A 14233-nucleotide genomic window follows, 5' to 3' on the forward strand; every position below is an offset into this window, starting at 1 on the left:
GCATAAGCAATGCTAGTGACTACAAGAAGTAAGAAATCTCCTGACATGTCTATCATAAATCAGAAGCAAAAAACTACTACTCCTGCAAAGGAGAAAACAATAGCTAAGAAATCTAAGACTAGCTAAACTGATCCTATTCCTCTAGATTCCCCAAATGCCTCAAAAACATTAGTAATCTCAGATACAGTTGAAGATATGAAAAATACTAGAGCTAACATCTCATTACATGAGCTCACTAAACTCAAGAAGCAACATAAAATTCTATTAAGAGAATCGAAAGCAGTTCCAATATCTCCTTTTTCATCTGCTGTAGTTACTAAAGCTTCCTATGATATGGGAAAACCTCCCTCACCCTCAAACAAAGTAGATCCTTCAGATCCGGTTCTAATTGGCGATAGGTCTATTTCCCATGTTCCTCCATTTCTGCTCACTTATGAAATTTTCAACAGGAATGTTAATAGCTTCCTTGTTGATTCATGAGCCTCCTCAAATATAATGCCAAGAGCTGTGTGTACCAAATTGAACATTACACCTCAAAAATTTGCAATACACATAGTTCAGTTAGATAGGACAAAAGTAGAGTTGCTTGGAGAGATAACATCAGTTTCAATTAGGCTTTCCTCTAATCCAAAAGTTTCACAAATAATTGATATTTTGGTGGCTGATGTACCTGAATTTTATGGTTTGATTCTCAGTAGGGATTGGTTTGAAAAGTTGCATGGTTATTTCGCAACTGTTTGGTCTGAAATGTGGTTGCCACACAATGTTAAACCAAACCAAATTAGGGTAGACTGAGAGAAATTCATGAAATATATGGTCACTGACCTCGAGGGAAGCAACGAATCTATTTCCTTCACCAATAATATCATTGGAAATTACTCAGCTGAGTCATTTTTGGGATCCTTTAATGCTTAGAGGTCTCCCTTTCTAGATAACGATGTAGTTTCTCAAGTTGAAAATTTTTCACGAATAGATGCTTCCAAATCTCTAAATTTAGTAAATAAAGTTTCAAATAACTCTCTGTTCTGGACTCTCTATTTTTATGATTCTAAATATGAAGATGGCGTAGGCACAGGATGCATTTTTATCAACCCACAAGGAGAGAAAACTATGCTAGCCTGCAAACTTGAATTCTAGTGCACTAATAATATCGCCAAATATGAAGCACTGATCCAAGGGCTATATAAAGCCATCAGTCTAAATTTCAAATACTTACAAGTCTATGGTGATTCTGAAATAATTGTGAAATAGATGAGAAATACAATTCATTGTGTCTCTGGGCACCTTAAACACTATCAATTGTTAGCTCAGAAATTGACTTCTCATTTTTCTGCTTTTAACATATCTTCAGTCCATAGATTGCAAAACACAAATGTTGATTTACTTGCTAATGTGGCATCTAGGCTTATACCCTTAGAAGAATTTAGTCTAGACAAATTTTCAATAGAGTTAATATTTAGGCCATCTATTCCCGACAATGTAACAAATTGGAGAGTATTCAACAACGATGCAGATATAGTTAATTTCCTTACATCAGAAGGGTCGTATGAAGAATAGATCATAGATGAACATGATCATGATCTAGAAATCAAACATAACCATGATCAAAACCCAATCCAAAGTCTGTAGTTAAGATGGAAGATCTCTATGATCTAAAGGATAGGTTCAAGAAAATCACCAACTCCAAAAGTCAAAGTTCTACTCTGAGATTTGAAGTAGTAAACCTAGGGTCAACTGAAAAAACTCCAAATGTCAACCTAGGTCTTGGCCTATCATCTGAAGAAAGAATACCATTCATTAGGTTGTTGAAAACATACAAAGGTGTCTTTTCCTGGGATTACGCAGATCTCAAGACCTATGATACCTCTATAATTCAACATACCATACCTATGACTTCGAATGAAAAGCCAGTTCAATAGAGACTTCTCAAAATTCACCCAAACATTGAGAGTCAAATCAAATATGAACTGAACAAGCTTCTGAAAGCCAAAATAAGCTTCCCTATTATACATTCTAAGTGGGTATCAAATATGGTACCCGTAAGGAAAAAGAACGCTGATATTAGGATTTGTATTGATTTTAGAAACCTGAATAAAGCTGGTCAAAAAGATAATTTTCCCTTGCCTACTATGGAAAAAATATTGCAATCAGTTGCAGGTTCCGAATTAATGTATTTTCTAGATGGATTCTCAGGATATAATCAAATTCTTGTGCATCCAGATGACATATTAAAGACAACATTAAGGACCAAGTGGGGAACATATGCCTATTAGAAGATGCCTTTCAGACTCATTAATGCCGGTGCCACATTTCAATGTGCTATGGACATTTCCTTTAGAGGTCTAATTAATAAATCAGTTGTTATTTACTTGAATGAAATAATAGTCTATTATAAATATAGGAACAATCATTTAAGCGACTTGAAGCACATTTTCGAAAGATGCAAGAAATATGGCATTTCCTTAAATCCCAGAAAATCTTATTTTGCTTTACCAGAAGGCAAACTCCTTGGGTTTATAGTGTCCAAGAAAGGAATTTACATTGATCCTAATAGAGTCCAAGAGATCGAAAAGATTCCCCTCCCACACAACAAAAAAACCATGCAATCATTCCTAGGCCAAATAAATTTTGTAAAAAGATTTGTTCTAGATTTTTAACAAATTGTCCTACCCCTTCAAGCAATGATAAGAAAAAGCGTAGTTTTCAGATGGAACAAGGATGAAAGAGAGTCATTTGTGTTGATTAAAAAAGCCATTATTAATGCTCCTTCATTGACAGCCCCTGACTTTCTCAAACCTTTTGTATTATATACTTTTTCATCCGATACATCATATGCAGCAGTTTTGACACAGCTGAACGATGAAAATATTGAGGCACCCATCTCCTTTTTCAGTTCTAACATGAAAGGCGTCGAATTAAATTATTCAGTTGTCGAGAAACATGAATTTGTTGTTTTTAAAACTTTGAAACATTTTAGAACTTTTCTTATTAAAGCCCATACAAAGATAGTTCTACCCTACCTTGCAGTAAGACAACTATTGATCCAAAGAGAATTAGGGGAGAAAAGAGCTAATTGGGTGACTGCACTTCAAGAACATGATGTAAAAATCTGGCCAGCTAAATTGTTAGGGGCTAAGGTTTTTGCAGGGTGTTAACAGGAGCTTCCCAGTTGCCACCAGAAGAAGATCAAGGTAATGAAGGGAAAATATTAGAGGTAATCCTCAATGATACACACTCAAAATATGTTGATTTGAAATTTTATCTAAGAAACGGATATGCTCCTATGCATCTTAACTATAAAACAAAGAGAGCTTTAAGATTGAAATCAAATCAGTATGAACTAGTCAATGATGTATTGTTTAGGAAAAATTATGATTCAGTATTGTTAAGATGCCTGCCTAAAGTCGAAAAGGTCATGCATGAATTACATGATGGACCAGCTGGAGGACATTTCGGGGGAAATACCATAGCTCACAAAATCTTGCATGCAGGATATTATTGGCCAATGGTATTTAAAGATGCACATGAATATGCAAGAAAGTGTAAAACTTGTCAAACCACAGCCGGAAGAGAAAGAAAGACAACATTCCCTTTACAACTAGTTAACATCCAACAACCATTAGAACAATGGGGATTAGACATTGTTACACAGTAATTTGTCACTGTCTCCTTGTCAGTCACCCTACTGTGTCAAGCATTCACAATAATCAAGTTCATGCCTTCTGAACTGGCCCAAAACCCACTTTTCCAAAGTTTTCCTCATCAGCGTGTCTGTTTCTAAAATATCCGTGATGACTGGCGGCTTGTAGTGTATTCAGTGCGCTGCCAGCGTGGAAGCACATCACTTTTCCGCGCTGGTCGCATTTCATGAGCCAGCGCACCTCTCCTTTGTATTGGGTCGCGTTGACATGACTTTCCCAGTTATTGAGGCGCGACATCAGCGCGTCAGTTACCTTATAATCCGCGCTGATCCTGTTTGGGCGAATTTGTTCCAACAGCCAGCCTTCTAGATTACTCCAGGCTTGGTTGTTGGCTTTGTGAGTATCGACTCCCTTCTATGGCATGTCTGTTCGACCCTTTGCAACCACTTCTCTTGAAGATAAGCTCATCCTTCCACCCTTTTAGGAGGCTCCTTCTCCTATATAAACTTCCACCATTACCATGAGCAGCTAGTTTTTAATAGCTTGGATTGTATAGAGCTTATAGTGCTCAGATTGCTGCTACTATAGGTATTTGGTGTGCTAGGTGTGGAAGTGATTGATTGCTTAGGGAAGGTTGCTTTGTGTTGCTTGTGTGAGAGAGAGAGTTGCTTGTCTTGGGAGAATCATTTCCAAAGGTGAATGCTTGAGACACTTGCTGACTGGCCCCTTCTGAGAAGGTTACCGACGTCAGAACATTTGGTTGTACTCTTCTCTGTTTGATTAATAATAGATGACTGCTATTATTGTTCCATTCTCATTTGTCTATGCAATGGTTAAATGTGAATTACATCTTTTCTGACTGATGTATAGTTGCTTTTATCAGATTTTACGCCTGTGTTTGTTTCCTCTTCGTGTGTGCAGGTATCTATTCGCGGAGATCGCGGAGGATCGTGACCAGCCAAAGCGAAGGAGCGAAGGCAGCATCTCTTCGTCAAACAACAGCGCTGGAATCCAAGTAGGTGCTCTTTACCTCTTGTTTAATTGTAATTAGGAACATGCATAACAGCATTGTTTGATTGTTGCTAGACCCTTGCTGGGCTAGTAGGGATCGCCTCTATCTGTAGAGGGGATTTACCTCTCCAACAGACATAATTGGTGAGATTGTTCCTAAATCTTCCAAACAACATAAGTACATCCTTACAACGCGCCTTATCCGTGTGCTTCCGCGCTGACGTCGCACACCTGCCTCTTTGTCCTCTTTGTCATCGCGTCTGTGTGATTAATAGTCGCGCTGACCTCGTTTTTCTGAGACAGCGCCCTTTATCCGTGTATTTCCGCGCTGACGTCGCAAAGTTGCTACAGGTCTCCTCCTGTCAGCGCCGAGTTGCTGAAGGCTACCCGCGCTGATCCTGTAGAATTCATTTTTGTCCAGATTAGCCTCCTGAACTTGTTGCTTTAGCTTTCCCCTCTTCTCTCTACTTGGTTTGTGACTTGTTTTTCATTATCTGAACTCTGAGTTGTTTGCTTGCGAAGTCTTGTCCCGCAGGGTTTCGTTTTGCTCATTCTTCGGTTTTGCAAATACCTTCCTCTTTGCTTTCGCTGCTTGGTTTGTATTTCCGCCATCACTTTTACAGCTGCTGGATTGTGTTGAATCTCTATTTGACTGGTTGGGACTCTTATCCTCCGGGTGTTTGCTTTTCTCCATTGATTTCGCACTCTAGCCCTAGGGCATCTAGTGGCCGTGTGTGTGTCAAGCCTTCCGTAGGGATCTTGTTTGCTTGTTTGACCAGCCAACTTCAGATTTGTTGTTGCACTTGTTCAGTGATTGTTGAAGTGTTTTTGGTCATGTTTCCGAGTGGTTTTTCGCTTCCTCCTTGTTTGAATCCTTGCTTGCCTTGCCGAGCTTAGATCACATAGCTCGTGCGGAATTTGGTTTTCCTTTTGATTTGGGAAATCTTTGTTGATGTTTTGGGAACTTTGTGTGCTTTCATTAAGTGATTAGCTTGGTGTTCCGGTTCCTCCAAATTCATTTAGATGCTTTGTGCCATTGAAAGAAAATCAAACTAGTAGCTTTGCTTTTGAGAATTGAAAACGAAAAGAACGTTTCGTTAATTGGCATTTTCAAAAAGAAAAGTTTCCTTTCCTTGCTTTTAGCTGTATTAGGTTGTTTGATTGCTTGTATTCGTTTTGTTTGAAAATCTCTTTACCCTTTCATAGCTAGAATTCATCGAACAAAATGGTTTTCTTTGGCATGTAGTTTGCATCTAGGTAATTGTGAGAGAACATACGATAGAGCCTGAAATCGAAACTTAATTTCAAGATCAACTATAAAATGAACCGAATGAATCTAAAAACGCATTGGAACTAAACGCAAACATCTAGAGGTCTAGGTTAGAGACGTGTTCCGACGTCTTTAAACATAGTCACTGTTGTTTCACATTATGGTTGGGTGATTCCTCCTTCTGTGACTCGATAGTGGTCTAACACGGACTGCGCTCCCACGTACCGTCGCGTATATAGGGAGACCCCACTAGGCTTTTATCCTTTATCCATAGGAAGCCGAGTTTGCCGCCTTGTGAACCGTAACACACCGAACACAGCAATCGGGAAGATTGACTGCAGTACGGAAAGTCCTTGGCTCTCATACGATTGCTGAGGTGTATAAGCAGTTTTACGGGTCGCTTGGTAAACCTTATACCTAGAGTCTCCAGAGCAGTCACTTTTGATCCTTTTCGGACTCCCTAAATGAAAAGGTGCCTGTGAGCGTCTTGTCACTTTGTGCTCATTAAACATTCGAAGGAGACTGGAGTCATCTTTTCGTCCTTTTCTCGACTCCTGAAACATGAAAAGGTCAAGTTTGGTTCTTGTGTCTTAAAATTAATTCGGCCACGATAACATCACCTGATTAGATCTTGTGTGCGTTAGTTTTGAGTAGGGTCTTTATCGTTAGTTTGCTTTAGGTTTTCTAAGGGGTCTTGTCATCCTGGCTGACCCGTCAACTCCCGGTCCAAGTGATCAAGGTTCTCCATCTTTTGTTGCTCCAGAGGTACCAGTTGTAAGCGGTACTCTTCCCATTGTTCCGAGTATCCAGCCTATCAACGTACGTGCCCCAGGCGACGAAGATTATATAGAAGATTGGAATCCTATCTGGGAGCCTGACAGCGATTATACCCCTCGTACCCCTCGTACTCCTCTCGGTATGTCGTCTCCAATGTCTACTTCCCCCATGGATGAGACAGCTTCCAGCACAGGCGAGACGCCCGTGGTGACGGACATTGAGACTCCGATCCTGGCTTCCTCCCCGCTCCCTCCACGATATCAATCAATGAGGGATAGGATAGCCGCTAGAACTACTTCTACGACTATATGGGATCCTAGTATTATTGCCTCCACCGGGCCCTTTGTTTCGCAACCTCTTAGTACACCTCTTACTTCAGGGCTTAACACGCCCGTTACCTCAGTTTCCACCAATCCAACCATCTGTGTAGCATGCTCGACTCCGGTCATCAGTGCTGTACCAGCATCCTCATCTGTAAACCCTGAAGCTGGGCCCTTACCTGGTGGCATTCCAGGAGCAGGGACGTATGATGCCCACGGGCAGCCCATTGTGGACCCAGATTACGATGGTCCACTCTTTTATTATGATGCGAACGGCGAGTACCTCAAGAGCATTTTGGTCCTTCCTCATCGTCCTTTCGAAGAGAACCAGGATCTGTTGAACGTTACGTATGATCCCGTTACTCATGTTTTCCATGGGAGCCGGGATCCTCCCGGACAGCCTCAAGGACCACCCAATCAAGGCCAGCTGCCTTATGTGCAAACCCCTCAGGGGCAACCACTTTATGGCCCGCCTTACCCAGGACAATCTGGGGGCCCACAGGGACAACCCTACCAGGGACAACCCTCGGCCATTGGAGGTCCGTCGTATTCATACCAAGGTCAACCTACTGGATATCCAGGGCAACCTGGTACCCAGCAAGGTTACCCAACTGGACAACCCGGGCAGCCTTACGCTCAGCAAGGCCAACCCGGTTTCCAGCAAGGGTACCCATCTGGACAAACTGGGTCAGTTTATAATCCTCAGAATCAACCAGCAGTCCAGCAGGGATATCCTCTTGGGCAGGGGGGGCAACCCTACTTACAGTAGGGCCAACCTACTGCCCAGTCTGGTCATCTTTCTCGGCAGGGTGGGCAACCCTATGTTTAGCAGGGTCAACCCACTGCTCAATCCATGCACCCTTCTGGGCAAGGGGGGCAACCTGCTATACAGCAAGGCCAACCCTCTGCTCAGCCTATGCACCAAGGAGGGCAGCCCGCTATACAACAAGCCCAGCCCTCTACTCAGTCTGTTCACCCTGGGGGGCAGACGGGCCCACCTTCTATGCAGCAAGGTCGACCCGCTGTCTGCCCTAATCGTCCATCTGGACAAGCTGGCCAACCTCAGCGTCAACCAGCTATCCAGCCAGCTCAGTCATCCGTTCCGCAAGGACAACCCTTGGTGGCGCATGGACAACCTGGTACCCAGCAAGTTCACCCTGCTGGCCAACCAGATCTGTCTCAAATCCAACCAAGTCAACCTTTGGGACAGATGGTTCAACCCCAGCCGGTTCAAGGACATTGCTCTGGGCCTCAAACTCAAACGGGTTATCAAATGCAAGGTGGGCCTCACCTTCAACCTTCGTACCAAACGCAGCCTCCCTATCAGGCTCAGTATGGGGCCCAGCAACCATATGGCTACCAGCAACCCCAGGGGCAAAATCAATTTGCTCCTTATCAAAATTATCAACAACCACAGGTCACTCCTTATCAAAATTATCAGTACGGTGCACCTGCGGGCCAAGTGGCTAATACATGGGGAGCTGGGGGGCAGACACAGGGACAGCCGTCCGCATATGGCCAGAATCCGTATGGACAGAACCCCTACGGACAAGCTCCCTATGCGCCAGGCCCTTTTGGGCCAGGTCCGTCCGGACAGAGTTCGTGGGGGCAACCACCATCTGGTTGGAACCCTAATGTCGCCTCGAATCCGCAGCCACAAATGTCCTTTAACCCGCAGCTACCATTCTTAGCTACGTTGGAACTACCTGATGTGTCCAAGTTAACAAATGATCCTATTTTGCATAATCCATATTGGCCACCGGTTCCGACCAAAATACCAGGTGACTGTCCAAAGTTTGATGGCAAAGCTGGCGAAGACCCTCAGGCCCATGTAATGACTTATCACCTTTGGTGTTCATCTAACTCATGGCTTGATGATTCCATCCGGCTTCGCCTCTTTCAGAGGACTCTCACTGGTTCAGCTGCTAAGTGGTACATCGAACTCAATCGCGGCATGTTTTCAGATTTCAACTCGTTGGCTATGGCCTTTTTGACTCATTTTCAGTTACCCATTCGGTACGAAACTGGGACCCATCTTCTCACGTCTCTCAAACAGGATACGGCTACGCACATATCTGATCATATACATGAATGGAGAAGGCATCGGCGCTTGATTAAATTTTGGATTCCTGATCAACTCCTGACCGACTGGTTCATGACTTCCTTTGTCCCTAAGATTGCAAAAGACATCGCAATGGGAGCGTGTGTAACTGAAGAGCAAGCGATCGCGCGAGCTCAGTACCTCGACTTAGTGTACTCTCAGTCGGGTACTTTGTATGAGTATTTGCCAGATGCCCCGAGGCCTGGACAGCCCAAGGCTCCACCAAAGCCTTCTGTTGATGGAGTCATTGGTTCTGTAAATTCGTCATCTAAGAAATCGGCCGCGAACCCTGGGAAGCAGAAACAGAACGCCTCTAACGAAAATTCTCCTCAGGGCCAATCTATTTCTGGGACTACCTCCGAGGTAAACGCCGTCCAGTCCACCGCGGCGGACAAATCCTCGAAAGGCAAAAAGAAAGGGAAGGCTAAAGATAAATCTGGACAGCCCAAGCAGAACCCTCCTAAACCTCCCTCCGAGGAAGGAGCCAAACGAAAGCCTAAGTATCCTTGTCTCATCTGCGATGAGGATCACTACACCAAGGATTGCCCAAGGCAGTCCGAGGTTAGTCGACTTTTGAAAGGTGCTCTGGGGCCTCCTGCTGTGCTAAAAGAGCCTTTCCCTTCCCAGCAGACGCATCAGGTGGCAGATCCCTCTCAATCCTCTTCCTCGTTCGGTTCTCAAGTGTTCATGGCTGGAACGATTCCCATCCATATTTCAACTCGAGCGAAAGATTATCCATCTCCAGCCGGGAAAGAGCCGGAGGTACCCTCCAGCGCTCCTCCGTCCAGTTCTGGTCCCCTTCACATCGAACGGCCCAGCACTGAGACGATCCCCCGACCCCCTCCTAAAGGTGTACTCAGGAAGTCATCTTATAACCCCAATGCTCGTGCTGCCCAGCACTATAGCATTGTCGAGGACTTAGCTCAGGCTCCGTCTGCTATGTCCGCGTTAGAAGTCCTCCAGAGCTGCCCCTCCCAGAGGAAGTCCTTGCTATCAGCGATTGGTGGCATCGACCCGGCAGATTCGGATTTAATTTCTTTTGATCTCGAGGGTTTTACACAGAGACTGCCTCATCAGGTGGCTTTCCTTATACAGGTCCTCATCAACGGCAAAACGATCCATCGTACAGTCATTGATGAGGGTGCCTCAACCTGCATCATGTCAGTTGCTTGCTGGAAGGCTATTGGTTCTCCTGCTCTGAGCCAGTCTCCTACGACCCTGGAAGCTTTCGACGGAAGAGAATCTCGTCCATATGGTATCCTCCCACGATTGCCTATCTCTTTAGAAGGGAAAACCGTAGAAGTAGAGGTTGAAGTTGTTGACGCTAATCTCACTTACAACCTCCTCCTTTGACGAAGCTGGACATACGCCATGCAAGCCGTGGCTTCCTCCTTGTTCCGTGTCATTCGCTTTCCCCATCAAGGAAGAATCGTCACAGTGGACCAGCTGTCCTTTTTTGCTTCCTCTTCTGAAGGAAATGTGCCATTCGTGGAACATACCTCAAAGTCATTAGTGAGTGTGGGTGCTGGATTATTCAAAGATCCCTCCTTAATGGGAGTCTTTCCCCTCCCACCTCCGAATCTCGCCCCTGTTAACATGATTTCAGTACGTTCTAATCCATGGGTTCTTCCTCCCTTGAATCAGGAAGACTCTTGGGGTGATATGATGCCGTTGAGTCCTGCCGAGCTCAACTACATCGAGATTGTCGCTGCATCGGCTCCCCCTCCTGAACCTGCTTCTTCAAGCAATGTTCCTGATTCATATGATCATTTCCCTTGGCTGGGTGATGAGGCCACTTCGGATCCCTTGAAGGAAACATTTCCCTCCGATGAGGCCATCATAGAGACTATGTCTCTTGAAGAACTCCCTTGGTTAGATCACCACCATCGTTCTTCGTTTCTCACTCCACATTCGGAAATGGTCGCATGTCTCGAGCGGTTTGCTTCATGTGTCCCATCTCCGCCTCTCCAAACACCTGTTCAGCTATATCAAGTGTCTTCGGAAGGCAATGTGGGTAACATCACGCAGACCCAGCCTATCGACATCTCTGTCAAACCAGGGATTGTCGAGAATATTTTTATTGGAGTCACGTGCACTCCGGAGGAAGTTCAACTTTATACCGCTTTATTTCGTGAATTTCGTGATGTCTTCGCATGGTCTTACGAGGAAATGCCCGGCATCGACCCTAGTATTGTGGTGCACGAAATACCTACTTATCCAGGCGCTAAGCCTGTTCGTCAGCGCTTACGTCCAATGCACCCTCGAAAGGCTGCAGCCATCAAGGCCGAAGTTGAAAAGCTTCTTCGAGCTGGTTTCATCTATGCCATTCCCCTCACGGAGTGGGTATCCAATATAGTCCCTGTGAATAAAAAGCAAGGCACTATCCGGGTCTGTGTTGACTACCGCGATATCAATCGTGCCTGTCCAAAAGATAACTTTCCAATGCCTTTTATTGATCAGCTTATTGATGACTGCGCAGGAAGTGAGATTTATTCATTTATGGACGGCTTCTCTGGTTACAACCAGATCAACATATCCCCCGCAGACCAGCATAAGACAGCTTTCATTTGTCCTTGGGGCACCTTCGCTTATAAAAAGCTACCTTTCGGTCTCAAAAATGCCGGTGCCACTTTCCAGCGTGCGATGTCGTATGCTTTTCATGATATCCGACACATCGTACAGCCTTACCTAGATGACCTCCCAGCTCATTCAGCTAAACGTCAAGACCATCCATCTCATTTACGCGAAATTTTTCTCCGCTGTCGGCACTACCGTATTCGACTCAATCCGCATAAGTGTGTTTTCTGCGTAGAATCTGGCCGACTACTCGGGTTCATCGTCTCCCGGGAAGGCATCCGTCTGGACCCCCTCAAAGTCGAGGCCATTTTGAATCTTCCTCCCCCTGCCTCTTTGCAGCAATTGCAGAGCTTGCAGGGTAAAGCTAATTTTCTCAGACGATTCATTCCAAATTATGCCGAGGTGGCTAAGGGTTTCACACGGTTGTTAAAGCGAGACACACCCTTTCATTGGGATGATATCGCCCAGGAATCTTTCGAGCGCCTTAAAGACCTTCTTGTCTTAGCTCCGCTCTTAAGACCTCCGAATTATCACCGTGACTACACTCTCTATCTTGCTGTCGCTGACACCACCATCGGCATGGTCCTAGTGCAGGATGATGATGACGACACCGAGCACGTTATCTATTATCTTAGTCGCAACCTTCTGGATACGGAAACTCGCTACGCATATGTCGAGAAGTTGGCATTGGTAGCTGTCTGCGCCGTCCAACGATTCCGGCATTATATCCTGTTGCGCACAACGACCGTGATCTCTGATTGCAACCCCATGACCTACATTTTGTCGCGTCAGCTGCTGGGGGGCAAATACTCGAAGTGGATTGTAATCCTCCAAGAGTTTGACTTGGAATTCACTGCGGCCAAGTCTAAGAAATCTCTGGTCTTTGCTGAACTGCTCTGTTCCTTACCATCTCACTCTGCACCATCTCGTTCGGAGGAGCATATCCCGGATGAAACATTGTTTCTCATCAGCACCCTCGACCCGTGGTACGGGGACATTATCGTATATTTACAGATGTCTTCCTTCCGTCCGAATGTATCGAAAGATGCTCGACGGCGAATTCGTCACCAAGCTCAACCCTATCGCATTTTGGGTGATACCCTGTACCGCCTCAGTGTTGATTCTGTTCTCCGCCGTTGCTTGACTCTCTAGGAGGCTGAGAGGGTGTTGAATGACTGCCACTCCGGCGCTTGTGGCGGCCATATGTCCGGATATGCTACCGCCCAGAAAATCCTCCGTTCTGGTTATTTCTGGCCTTCCATCTTCAAGGATTGCATCCTTGCTGTACGTGCATGTCATGAATGCCAGGTTTACCACCGGAAGATGCGTGCACCTGTTGCACCACTGCACCCTGTTGTCACCGTAGGTCCATTTGCCAAATGGGGCATCGATTATACGTCCTGTAACCCTCGTTCGGCCGGGGGGCATGGATACATCATCGTTGCCGTGGATTATTTCACCAAGTGGGCCGAAGCGATGCCTACACTGAACGAAGACGGTTACACAGCGGCGCAGTTTTTATTCAATCATGTCATTACTCGTTTCGGAGTCCCTCAGGCTATTGTCACGGATCACGGAAAGCACTTCCGAAATCACATGATGACGGAACTAACGACCCAACTAGGCTTGCGGCAAGATAGTTCGACACCGTACTATCCACAATCTAACGGTCAAGTCGAAGCCGTGAACAAAGTTTTGATCACTATGCTTCAACGCACCGTCAATACGCACAAGTCTAATTGGCATCTGATGCTGTTCCCAGCCTTGTGGGCCTACCGGACTTCTGTGAAGGACGCCACCGGTTTCACTCCGTTTCAGTTGGTCTATGGACTGGAGGCTACCCTTCCCGTCGAATGTGAGATTCCTTCGTTGAAATTAGCTGTCGAGTTGCTTCCCAACACCACTCCGGTGGAGGAACGGCTTCTGTACCTAGAACGGTTAGACGAGACTCGTCGTTTAGCTTCTCTGGCTATCGAAGCGCAAAAGAAGAGAGTCAAGGCTCACTTTGACCAGAATATTCATCCTCGTTCCTTCGTTGAGGGAGATCTAGTACTGCTCTACGATCAAGCTAAAGATAAGCTGGGGGCAGGAAAACTCGAATCCATGTGGCTAGGTCCCTATATTGTGAAAAGAGTTTTACAAAAGGGCGCATATGAGTTGATTGATTACGAAGGAAATCCTCTTGACAAGCCCCGCAACGGGCTGTATCTGAAGAAATATTATGCATGACTTCGTGCACTCACTTTGTACATACGCGTGTTTAGTGTGTTTTGTGTGCATGATTTCGTGTTTTGCTTTGGTGTGAAGACGTGTTTGCCTCTTATTGTGTTTTCTTCTTCTTGTGCAGATGTCTAGTGCACCTTATGTTGGTTTCGCTGATGGTGCCTGCCGTAGTACTTGCAATTTGTCTTCTGCGGCATGGGCAATCTATGATCCTCACGGGGAGTTGCTAGATCTTCAAGGAGTCTGCCTCGGTCATACCACTAATAATGTTGCTGAATACAGTGCCGTAATTGAGCTACTAGCCGAAGCAGTT

Source organism: Pinus tabuliformis, chromosome 9, assembly GCF_031772625.1.
Source record: "Pinus tabuliformis cultivar Carrire ecotype Pingquan chromosome 9, CPIR1, whole genome shotgun sequence".
Classification (NCBI taxonomy): domain Eukaryota; kingdom Viridiplantae; phylum Streptophyta; class Pinopsida; order Pinales; family Pinaceae; genus Pinus; species Pinus tabuliformis.